The 13,160-nt window shown below is 35.6% G+C and overlaps 2 long non-coding RNA genes and 1 pseudogene across 3 annotated transcripts; all 3 read left to right on the top strand.

Annotated features, from left to right (window-relative positions):
• The first annotated feature begins 1,209 nt into the window (after positions 1-1,209).
• Positions 1,210-2,668, top strand: LOC136283323 (uncharacterized; annotated as a pseudogene).
• Positions 2,669-5,007: 2,339 nt separating this feature from the next.
• LOC131786182 (uncharacterized) lies at positions 5,008-7,678 on the top strand. Of its 2 annotated transcripts, none has more exons than XR_010718809.1 (4): positions 5,008-5,886; positions 6,441-6,524; positions 6,863-6,984; positions 7,193-7,678. It is a non-coding gene; the product is annotated as an uncharacterized lncRNA (long non-coding RNA). The 2 variants fall into 2 exon arrangements; XR_010718810.1 differs by having other exon boundaries at positions 5,008-5,903.
• A 1,978-nt stretch (positions 7,679-9,656) lies between these two features.
• Positions 9,657-13,110, top strand: LOC131785885 (uncharacterized). Its single transcript, XR_010718811.1, has 3 exons — positions 9,657-10,014; positions 11,869-12,082; positions 12,430-13,110. It is a non-coding gene; the product is annotated as an uncharacterized lncRNA (long non-coding RNA).
• The last annotated feature ends 50 nt before the right edge of the window (positions 13,111-13,160 follow it).

Below are 13,160 nucleotides of genomic sequence, written 5' to 3'. Positions count from 1 at the left end.
ACGTTATATTATGGTGTGGAGTGTACGTAACTACGGAGGTGTATTCTGTTACAGAGATTCTGCTCGAAACCACGAAAATAATCACTAGATGTTGATACACTTTATGATACATAAACACACATGTTGCCGCATTGCACAAAATGGCGGATGAAAAACAGCACTCCACCTTTTTTAATATTTCCCGCCGTTCATGAAAATTAATTAAGCGAGAGGAATAAAAGAAGAGGCCCGTGCAATTTTTCGCAGTTTGTGCCAAAGAAGATTAGATTTAGAGGATCAAAGAAGATATCTGATTTGATTACTGCGGTCACCACCTCGACTGGTAAAGATGATTTCGAAAATCTTTGTCATCAGGCGTTGCAACCTAGACCAACTTTAGATGCTTTGCTGGTAAGTCTTAATTTTGCATGTATTAAAAATGTTTTCGATTCTGTTTTTTACAGTCATTTTAAGCTTAAGTTCTTCAAGCATGTACTCCATAAATTATATTCGGGTGTGCTACATGTCAGGAAAAGATCAGGAAAGAAGCCATGGAATTTTATTTTGAGTCATGGGAAGTTGGCATGTATAAAAAAAGTCAAGGAAAACTGATTTCTGTAGCAACCAAGATATTTCTCATTCGACAGACTGTTTTTTTTCCACATATATATGGGAAACTGTTTTGTTTATTAGTTGTGATGAATCACACACAATGACAGTATTAATTTTTTTATTCCTCGTTATTTTCTTTTATATTGGGTTGAAGCTTATTTTCTTTTATATTGGGTTGAAGCTTATATAATTAATACCTCCTCTTTTCCAAAGAAGATTTTACATGCATTTTTTAATTAAAAACAGATCTCTTACCATACATAGGAGTGTAAATTTCGCGTAGTAAAGTAGACCTTTCTACCTAAACAAGACTCAAACCTTGGTAGTATTAATACATCGCTGTATACATACAATACAAAATATCCTAATTGCTCACCTTTGGTATTCATAATTAGTTTTGATTTTGTTCAATATTTGATATCTAATGTTTAATATTTATTTATATTTTGGGTTCTCTGTTCTGTAGTTTCTAGTGCATCTTGTACATGTACAAGGAGGTTAGACATTTTGTGATGTGGCACAAATTGTTTGTGGTTTGTACCCTTTAGGCACATTAAAAATGTCTGTTTTTTTATTGGTTAGCACAGTAGTTGTGTAGATTACTCATAACTAGATATAATGTGGTACTTGTGCTTATGCCAAACAAAATCAATTGTTTACCTTATATATTTTTTATCCTCTACCATCAAGAAGCCAAATATGTGATTGTTGAAAGAGAACCCAGGGATAACATTTAGATCTATCATTGCAAATGTGTTGAAGGCACAAGGCGAACAAATTATTTGCAGTCACTGTCATCAACAGTCACAGGAGAAAGTTAATACAAGCATATAAACTGAGATAAATAATTTATAAAAATGCTCCAATAAAATTGTTCATCCAAGTCACAGTTTTATTGTAGACAATAACTGTATCTCATGTACACATTCATTAAGTGCCATTTATTTCTGCTTATACATTAGGAGGCAACTGCAGTTCCCATCCTCTTTCTTACAGCTTCTCTTTTTTATTGTTACCAATTATTTCTCCAGCCTCCTATAAGCACCCTCATGTGCTAGTCAAATGTTTTTTCTATTGAATTCTAACAACCTGAGTTGTGAAATGAAAGGCCCCAACTACTAGTAACAGGATTATAAGCTGTCTTCATTTAGCTATTTTGTTTTGAATCTGACCCCTGTGTCTTTGACTGTGTCCCCAGGCCCCTGTGCCATAATTTTCTTCTTTGCATTTCAGTATTAAATTGAGTAATAAATTATATGTAATAATAAGTATTGTTTATTAAATGTTTCTCACAGGTTTAACTGCAGCTAGTTCTGTTTATGAGAATTGCATCCATATTGAAGCCACTGAAAAGTTGATGGAAAGCTTTGACAGGGAAAACAACGTCACCCCTTCACTTGCCAGAGACACATATTCTCATGATCACACTTACCAAGTAAGATTAATGAATTTTTTTGCTTTCGAACATTAAAATTTTGGAATTATTACTAACATTAATCTTGCTTTTGTCAACATTTTCTGGTTATTTTTCACTCATCCTAATGATTTTGTTTTAAGTTAAATTATATTAAAATATAATTTGTGTATTTAAACAGCTAGGCCCCCTTCAGAGTAGAGCTATTTATGAATCTTAGGTTATTATATTCTTGGAGAAATGACAAGTGCATTATTTGCTGTAAGTTGCTGTAAGTAGCTGTAAACATCATATTTTTCCATTTGTATCTGTTATTTAAGTAAAGACTATCTGAAATGATTGTAGCATTTCCACAGTCCACTTACTTGTTGTTCTTGCTGTTTTTCTATCTCAGGAGGAACATCATGACTTGTTGCCTTTGAATGGGAATAATTTTACAATTTTTGTATGTGGAAATAAACAGCATGGAGTAGTTGGCCTCCAAGTTGCACTTATCACTTGCTTTATCTGTGATCACCAGCGTCACAACTGTGGACATGTAACAAAAGTAGCAGAATCTAAGGAAACAATGGGACACGAAATGCATGATTTTCTAGTCGATTTTTTTGCTGAGAGAAATTTTCAAGAGTCTACTGAATCAGTTGCAGCAGCCACCACTCATAAAGAGTGGAAAATAAGATCAGTATCTTGTAAAAAAAAAAACCCTTCCATCTATCAACAACACAAAAAAAAGTATTCTCTCTGGAAGATGTTCTTTGTGGCAAAATGTCAACTACTGATTTGGTGCTGCTTACTCCCAACTTGTCTCCCTCCTGCCCAAAGTGTTCATCACAGTGCATTAGTCAGACTATACAAGCTTTGAGCTTTTTGAAAAAGCAGACATGACAATGTGAAGGTAAGAAATTCCTTGCATTAATTATCTTATCTCATAAAGTGTTCAAGTAGTGTTCACTATCATGAATGGGATGGAAATGACTGAAAAATGAAAACCATACAGGGAAGGTTGTCCAGGTAATGTGAAAATTTCATTCAGATTTCAAACCAATTGATTGGATGATAGCTGTCGACAGCCTGGCATGAGGCATCCATTGGGAGGAAAACCCTCAGCTGACAGTGAGCCAAGTAAATTATTGTTATTATTTTGCCTCAGCTCAAGGTGAATACAGGTGGACTGCTAAAAACCAACACAAGGTTTTTGTATAGCTCTAGCACAGATATTTTTCAGCCATGGATGGCAACCAGAAATCAGAAATGTTCTCCTCTTTGTTGCATAATTATTACTGACTTTTCATTTGTAATCTTTTGTTTTAATTTCTAAAACTGGAGCTTTCAAATTTGTAGGTGAAGTTATCAATGCATCAAAAATAACAACATTCACCTTCCAGTTGTTGTCCATGGATCAAACTACTTGTGTGTGCTTAAGCTCCCTATTTACAATCATAATATAACTTAAATTTATATATTCTCCAAGCATAAATGTTCTGAATACAATATGAAAAGGTTCATGCCTGTGGCTACTAACATGTCATGTGTGAGTAATTTTATGTCATCTTTTCATTAAATTTTTGTAATAAGCTAATAATGATTCCTGTATGTTTCATTTCAGTGTTATATTATACTTGTGTTAAGGAAATCTGTGATGGAAAAGTGGAGTTTGATGGCTCAGAGCTTGCTTTGTTAAACATGGCTTCCTACGTTGTTTCTTATGATGTCTTGAGGGATTTTTGTTTCATTTTCTTAAGGGGAGGTATATGTATCCTATTCTGTATCATAAATTAATTCTCTGTTGCAGTTTAAAAGTTGAAGTCTTACAGGCCTACACACTTATTGCATGTTACTTTGATGTTGTGTTGAGAATGGCCAAATGAAAATTACATAATGTTGAAATTTTTTCAAGTAATCACATACCACCCAATAGTTAACAGTGAATTTGAAAATAACATTATTGTGACATCTGAATACCAAATAATGAACTTTGTTCAATAAATTTAAATGTTTCTGGAACACACCCAGCAGACACTTATAACAACAATTATAATTTACAACAATTATACTAAACAATCAAATGACTCATTTGTCTGCACATGATGGTTTACAATGAGAATCAGGTACCAGAAAAAAACAAATAATCAACAAATTAAGAGCTGAGGGTTCTGATTTATTGTATCTCTGAAGTTTTGCCTGTGACATTGACTGAAAAGCATTGTCTTAACCCTTTAACTCCCAAGATCTCATCAGTAATTCTCCTTACTGTCTGCCCTACAGTTCTTGTGATGTTAGTTCGGAGAATTTGGTATTGGATCAACTTATAATCCTCAAATTGATATTTTTCTTTATTCTCATCACTTGTCTGCTTGATATTATATTGATATTGTAAGGAGAAATTCTGTCTTGGTCACTCATAGGAGTGAAAGGGTTAAGAATGATATAAAATTGTACATGTATGTCATTCAATTGTCTTTCAAAAAGCTATATTTAAATTATGTTCTCTTTTTTTAGGTACACTCTATTTACATACCACAGTGTCTAGCAAGAGATTATGGCTGATGCACATGTATTGGACTTCAAGAGGATGTTATTGTACTACCACTGGCATTTTGCTTGCTGCAGTTTCCTGAACCTTCTTGACATAAACTATGAAGAAGGTTTTTGTTGTGCCATCTGTGGCAAAGATAACAGTCTGCACACTGTCATTTGTGATGCTAAAGCACCATCCTTCAGACAAGAGCTTTGTACTTCTCTGAAGTCTACTTATTCATCACTGAGTCCATCAACTGTAACATGAGAAACAGGAAGATAAGTTGCTATTTATGCTTATAATTTTTTTAAAAAATATTCTATGCATTATTTATTCTATTATTTTGGTTCCCAGTATGATTCAAGGAGTTCTATTTTAGAATGTGAGCATGATGTAATATATTAATCTGTTAATGCAAAGGCTATGACTTGATTCAGTTTGATTACTGATTAATATAATCATTTTAAATATTTTTAATCCTTCACCTTGGGCTGGCACCTTGTCGTGGTGGTGAAGCTTGTGTGTCTCATTGACCCTGCAAAGACCTTGGAATGAGGTCTTCTTTTTCTGGATCAGTTGAGGGGTTGAGACCAGACTAAGACCAGCTCCAGTTCCTCCTACATTCAGTGAGATGGACTTTGAATGTGTCTAAATATCACCTGTTTTTATTTGCTTTGTTTGAAGAGATCTGCATTTAGGCTAATTATTTAATAATTTATGACATCACTAGGCATCGTGACAGGGTTTACCTTGCTGAAAAACATGTCAGGCAGATGGTGGATCAAGTAGGCCGTGATGTTAGCAAGGTTACATTACACAGTAATGACCTCTTTACACCTGGAGTTGCAGCATTGTGCACCTGCCTAAGGTAGTTTTCTTTACTGGTGCATTTTGTTCTGTGGATCTGATGTCTCTTTTCCAATACCTATTACTGGACTTTTCAATGCATTAGGGGAAGCTTCCCCACTTCTCCCCCAATTGGACTCCTTGGAAACATTTTACCGCAGACTCATTGGCAACGGACCAGTCGAGCAGTGTCCTGAAGACATGCTTCTACTCCAGCAAACTTTTCCCCTCCTGTTTGACATTGTGGAAGGAGATCAGCTTCTTGAGACCTAAACTGCATTTATTACTGACCTGTTGGAAAAAGCAAAGTCTCCGTGCAGCAGAAATGGATCAATACCAGATGCTGTGCAATTGGATGTACACCGCACAAATGATGTAGAATACTATCCTTGCCTGCCTGTGGTAAGAAGTCGTGGTGACTATTGCCTGGATGACACAACTCCAAACATCTGCGCAAAGAGGAGTACTCGACACCCATCCTTACTTCCTGGAGTTTTCTTAGTGCACTGCAAACACGGTACAGTAATGTTATGAGTTAGTATTAATATTTGTATTAATTTCTATGACGAACAACATTACTTCTGATTTTAAAAAATGTAAATTTCAGTTCACTCTGACCCCCAACTAGCTATTGTTACCCTTTGTTTATTCCAGATTATCCTGACAAGCTCCGGGTTTACGCTCTACCTGCGGTTTCAGTTATCAGGTTTAGGTTTTTCTCAACAAATGTCATTTTCTTGAAAGACCGAAACTGTTTGAAACGCTTAGTTTTCAGAAGTATAACATCTGCAGCTGTCAAGTCAAAGAATCGCACAAATTAACTGACTTACCTGTTTTGTTTTGTTTTGTTTTTTGAAGTTTTTCTTACAATTTATTGGCTAAATGGCATAACGACTTGTTTAAATAAAGGTTGTTGATTTCTATTGTCTAGTGATGTACCCCAGTTACACCCTCTCTTCAGCCTTTATTACATGTTCTTACACAACATGCTTTCAGGCACTCAGTGTACGCAGTGTTGCTGTGATTATGTTTAAAACGGTTTTATATCCTCTCTTTTGATTTCCATTTTAGGTATAACTTATGGATTTAGTGTAATGCTTTGCAACGAATCTCCCAACATCCTATTTAAAGTGTTTCGAATGCGTTTCTCAGGAGGTAAGCTCGATTTAATGTGCATGTGTATGTTGTTGCCTTTGATTGGATGCCGTTGTGTGTGAAGAAAATTTCTTTTTATTACCTGGGCCCGGTTTAAAGGATGAATAACGCTATTCACCGGAAAAATCACTATCCAGTGGATAGCGTTGTATGTTATCACAACACTTAAAGGTGAGTAATGATTAATTCTGTGGATAGCGTTATCCACCCGTTGGACAACCGGGGCCTGGTTTTTTGGGAGTCTTTCTTCTCTTGATTTCCTCTATCAGAGTGATTTTATATTAAACGAGTCATAATAAATGTAGGTTCATTACAATTTTTCTTCCTTTTTTTGACAGGTCCCTGCCAGATTGTCTACAACAACGCTTATAATTTGCGTTCGTGTTGTTAAATCGGGATCCTGTCTTTTTCAAGAACTCTCAGTTCCTTATGGATCGATTGCGTTGGCGGAATCATACAGGTACGTAAATCACCCAAAACTGGCTTTTTTGGTTTGGCCGTCTTTCATCTTCGGTGTTCATTTAGCTATGCTCTGGGGTCTATCCCCTCCTACTAATCTAATGGCACATTACACACATTTATTGAAGCACATTCGAAGTAATGTTTTAATCTTAACTTTGTCAGTACCAATAAAAAGTAATCGAAACTGTTTTTTTTTCCTTTTTCAGGTTGCTCTGATGCTTACAACCTCTCCCGTTATCCTTAGTGGGACACCTTAAACAGTCAGGCAGCAGAACAAGCCAATTCATGCTTGAAGTCTCTCAAAGGATCCTTGTCATACATGAACGAAAAGAACTTCATGACTCATTGTAAAATATTCATTTGGTATCGAAATTCGCTACGGCGTAAGCAGCTCGAGTCCCGAGGTGTAGCAATGTAACAGTTTTCAGTGGTTATACAGTTTTAGAAACTGGAATAAATGGTAGAAAAGAACGCGGTGGTTAAAGTAAAACAGTTTTTAGTGGTTTTACAGTTTTAGCTAGTTTTAGCATCAAGTGCCTGTTGAAGCCGTCGGTTGAGAATCAGATCTTTCGCCTTAATTAATTCGGCTAATTTGAACAGATCGGCGGCCGCTGTGTAACGAATTGTTTCTAGTTTGTCGATACATTTCAAGCTTTATTAAAATTAAAAATAAAATTTTTTATTAAAATTAATTTGAACTGGCTTTCCAATGCAAAACGGCCTGTCTTATTTTATTTCGAACAATCCCGCCCTTTTCAATTCCTTTCTTGCATGCAGCTTGAATGAAAATTAATCGTTTTGAAGTTTCTTTAAAGTTTGTTTCATTCGGCGACCGTTAGTTGGGAATTTGAGGCTTCATCTCATAAAGTAATTGATCTCTTGTTTCTGTTTATTTTCACATTTTGGCATTTTCTCGCGCTGCGTAGAAATGATTTGATTTCTTATAGTTTCAAAACTGGTTTCTACTCTCTGTTTTGTTTTGATTTTTACGTGCTTTGTCTTTTGTTGTTGCCGTGAGCTAATTTTGAACATCTTGAGTTCATTTAACTGATTGCGTCTCAAGATCATTTGAGGTGCCATGGGCAGATTTTGCTTTGTCATGAAAGTATTTAGTTTAACCGTAGGCGACTTTAATTCAACACCGATGATCCTCTATAAACTGTACTTTTAATATTTCAGCCGCTTATTTACCAGAATGGAAAAAAATAAATTCTTAAGAGCAGTAAACAACACATAACCGAGGAGCTCCGCTTTTAGGCTTGCCTAAATATATATATTAACAAGACTAAATGATAGAAAATAGTTTCTTGCCTTTTGTTTCCCTTTCTTATCTTGATAATGATAAGTAACACTTGACTGACTACAAGGCTGTTCATTGCAATGTAAATGATTTTCTTAAGTCGGACAAAGTTTCGATTGTTTTGTCCGCGTGACGTCATTATTCCGGTTTATTCCGAGTAATTTAAACATACTTATCAAATGAGTTGGGCCTTTTTTGTGTTGCGGTTTCGTTTAAATACCCTTCCTGTTTTGGTACAAATGCTTATGATGGATAGATTTACCGCACTAAGGAAAAAAGGCTGCATAGAAAAGGTACATCGTATCGGAAGTGTGAAGATGAGGGATTTTTCTCGTTGGTTTAGAGAAGTGACCTGGTGTAGCACCTAATAATTATTTCATTTTAAATAACCTAAGACGTATAACTACCAACAACTGTATTATTTTCTTGCAACTTATTCCTGTTATTAAGGGTTTTCAATAACTAAACCAAGTTTACCACTATTTGTATCAAACATAGGAAAGTACACGATAAAATACGCGAAGTCAAGAGCGGACTGGATTTAATCAGTTCCTGAAGCACCTGGATCAAAACTTTCGCCAATGCATTGCTGACCACAATTTGATATGTGGTGCGTCATGATGAAGGAAGGAAGGTAGGGCTAGTTTAGAATAAAAAAATCCTGAGGTACTGCATTGTTAGGGATGTAGATACAAACAATTTCAACCCCGATATCATGAGCTTAAAAAACAGTTTTTATTTAAAGTCTTGTTAAAATTACATTGGGAAATTCAAATAAATAAATAAATAAATATAAAAAAATATATATATAAAATTAAAAAAAGGAAACACTGAAATACTTTTGTTTGCATAGACTTCATGTACCGTCTATCCATCTGGTTACGCTTGTTTGAGTCTGTCTCAAACGCCACCTGAAAGAAAATAGAAAATGAAAATCTCATATACAACAGCTTTCAACCTGAACAATGAAATCGTGCTCCCACACGTGAAATATAAAACTTACAAAAAAAGGACTCTCTTTTTCTTGCACGACCAGCAGTAGCTGGGGGATCCTCCTCGTCACTTTGGGCTTCCTAAAAAAAATAAGGAATATCGAAAATAGATCGGTGTGAATTAAAAAAATTAAATACAAAAATACCACAAGATCACGATGCTCCGGGAAAGTCTGATATGCTCGTTGTAACAAAAGAAAAGAGCTACGGAAGAATGAATGTCAGCGCCGAGAAATATGCTTGCTCCTTTTTACAAAATGTGATAAAATTAAAACGCATTCTTTCCGCCATAATGATGGGCCACTGTAATAGGTGGTGTATGTATCATGAAGTGCACCAGCAGCTGGTGGTTATTTTCGTCCCAAAGCCCCTCACGGTTTCCAAATGGAGAATTATCGTGGGACACTCGTTAAATCATATCTCTTGTGACTCGTCTTGGTTCAGCCCTGACACTGGCCATCGCTCTTCGGAATCATGTTTTTCAGGGTGTCACCTCTGCATGTTGACATTGTTATCGATTTGAACGTGAAAGCTGCCTCATCAAACGTTCTCACAGTTGTACGTTTTACTCTCCTTATCTATACAACGGATGCACGTGAAGTCATAGACTGGCTTTTATTTTGTATTAGTTAACTCCAAGGAAGAAGCGGAACGCAAACATCATCATGTTCATATTTTAGGGAAGAAGAAGGTGTTGACGACGAGGAGCTGCCGGAGGAAGAGTCTGCAGCTTTTAGTGAGTGAAATGTTTTCATCTGGTACAAATTCAACATAGCAACCTTGATTTTTGAATGCATATCCACAAGAATTATCAAAGTTAACTCTATTTTTCGCAGTAGATCAGTATGTTCGTGTTGAACGTGATAATTTTACTCCATTTGAATGATAGTTTTGTTTGAATGTGTTGTTGTTGACCCACCCACCCTCCCTACGTTTCCCTCAGCTTCTGCTGCTCCCAATTCTGCTTCCCCTGTAGTTAGTAGTTTTATACTTTTCAAAGAGCATTAAGCTAATTTTCCAGATGATGAAGCTGTTAACAGGCCTGTAAATTATTCTTTTGATGATTTCCCAATGACATTGTTAGACAGTTTTTGAGAATTATGAGTCACCTGTGAATACCAAAGTGAAACCAGCCCCCTGTTCCTCTTCCTAACCAACGTCCTCCCCAAGTCAGTGGAGTTTAGGAGTATTTCAGTTTTCCAGTTTTCTCTGGGAAATAGATATGCTTAGTGGTATGTCTACAAAAATGCAGGGAATATTTAAGAGTTTGGTCTTATCATAGTGCCCCATAGTGTCAGAAGTACATTCATGCAAATGATGATTCCAATTGCTGCACAGTGTGTCATACTAAGGAGTGTTGTTATGATAGTTAAATATTTATCATACTATTTTACCCACTGCTTGGTTTTAACTATAGGCAGTGGTTTAAGATTTTTTTTTTCCTTAAGAAAAATACCAAAGAAGAATAAAAAAAGAGAAAAAAACAAATTGAAAATGTGAAGAAAGGAAATACAGAATACCATAGTTGCCACTTTATAGCATTTATCTTTGTCAGCCATGAGGTATGATAGTTGTGTTTTAATTCTTAATTTGTCAGACGGGCCTCCTATTAAATTGTAGGGATAGTGAAAGGCAAAATTATTCACTTGGTAACACTTCAAGTACTGTCCCTGAGCTGAAACACCCCTTATTTTTGTCCAAAAATACTCTTTCAGAGTTGTTATTAGTTACTGACAAGGGCATACTTAAAACATAAGCATGCTATGCATGCAAGAGTATTTTGTTTTTGATGGCTGGGTCAAAATGGGAAACCAAGCAACTAATTTTTGCATTTTGTAAAAGAAAAAGAGTATTTACCTATTAAAGATTCTGATGAACATATTGTTACATGGAGAGCAAAAAAAAAAACCTTCCAATTCATGATAAATAAACTCAGAGAAACATTTTATGGCCTATTGCTACTGGTGTCTGAATAATTGTTAGCAAAAATGAACAACATTAGTGCAGAAAAGTGGTGAGAAAAGTATCATATTTCAAAGAATAACAACATGGGCTCTTTATTTGGTAATTGCCTATCTGTACTTTGCCCCATTTGTGCGGAATACATGATATGGTGCAGGCTGTAAGTGAAGGAGTGTTACACAAAACATGTTTTAACTTCTAAATGGTAGAAAAAAATTCCCTGACCACCTTTGTAACCTCCTACAGGTCATAGCAATGAAGTTCTTAGAAGAAATTAACCATTGCACTGGGTAGATGAGCTCACAATTCTTTGTTAATGCCATTCTTGGTGTTTGTCAATGTTAGTTTGATTCCATTGCAACATATGACAGTACTCTAATTTTATGATGTGATTGGCTTGAGGGACAATACTGTAACACTCTGATCGGTGCAAGCATACCTCATTGCTGTGATCTGATTGGTGTGAGAAACATACCCTAATGCAGAAGTCAGATTAATGCAAGATGCATACCCTAATGCGTCCATCAAAGATAAATACCATTTGACACGCCAACACAGGGTCATATATTTTAAATTTTTAGCTAATAACTCAAAAATCATTAAAAAATGAATCTTTACTCTTTTTCAGGAAATGTGAATTTTCAGAATGTATGAGTCAGAGCATCTGCTGCATTTATCACTCTTCAGGGGAACAAGCTCCTAAAACTCAGTGCTACTGTTCTGGCTCAGTAAAACACATGCACGCATCATGTCTGTTGACATGGTTCAAACAAAAGTTAAAGAAAACTTGTGAATTATGTCACAAAAGTGATCAAGAAAAAGGGCAAACCATATATGCTGAGGTAATTGTTATTTCTAAGCCCTTTTCTATTGAGTTGTATTGGTTCAGTTGATCTTCATTTTATCAGGGTCAACATTTTTGTTTTCATTGTCATCATTTTCACCACCTTTGTAACCTTTGTCATACCCCTCTCCCCTTGGTATTCTATTTCCCCCCCCCTCCTCTCTTTAAGCTTTTGTCCCTCTCTTCTCCCATGTTTCTGTTGGGAAATTGAGCAACACAAAGGTGTTTGATAGATTAAGGATTCTTATTTACTGAATGAAGTAGAGGAAGCAAGACAGTGGGCTACAAAGAAAATTGAATGTTTTTAGAACCAAAGTTAAAACCATATCCTTGTACTATTTCCAGATTTTCACATTTCCAGACTACCAACTTAAGATACATGCAACTTAGCTAAAGAATTATTGGCATATTTCCAGAATTCCACATGTCCAGACTACTGAGATAAATGTAAGTTAAAGACTAATTTGTATATTTCTAGATGTACCAAGTTAATATGCTTGTGAGTAAGCTAACTGACATATCACATATTTTTACACGTTTTTCTCTAAGGTGATGAATTTGATGTGCAGCACATTCCATTGTGATGACATGTTCTGTGCTCTTCTACCCCAAGTTAAAGCCCAATTTGTTTATATTGAGACACAGAACTCCTAACAATAATTGCAGATGTGCACATCTTAACCCTTTACTTCCTGGAAGTGATTAACATGTAGCTTCTCCTTGTTGTATTCATACATTTTCCAGCACAAAGGTAATGAGAATACCTTCAAGTTTTAATCTTGATCTAACTTCAAATTCTCAAAACTAATTTACGATGAAATGTATAGCAGCTGCAAGGGAGAAGTAGCATTCAGTCCTTGGAAGTTAATGGGTTATAAGCCTCAGAGAACAGAAAGAATTATGGTTATAGATGTTATGAATACTTAAGAATTGTTAGTAGGTGACAGATTCACATGTTCATGTAAATAGGGTATTGAATATTTGTTAACTTGTGAAAGAAACTTGATTAAAAATAGGGTCAAGCAATTTTTCATTGTGTGTTAACCCTTTAAGCCTTTCACTCCCATGAGTGACCA

The sequence above is a fragment of the Pocillopora verrucosa genome, chromosome 9, assembly GCF_036669915.1.
Source record: "Pocillopora verrucosa isolate sample1 chromosome 9, ASM3666991v2, whole genome shotgun sequence".
Lineage (NCBI taxonomy): Eukaryota > Metazoa > Cnidaria > Anthozoa > Scleractinia > Pocilloporidae > Pocillopora > Pocillopora verrucosa.
Note: the sequence above shows the minus strand (reverse complement) of the source record. Positions and strands in the feature narration are given on the sequence as shown.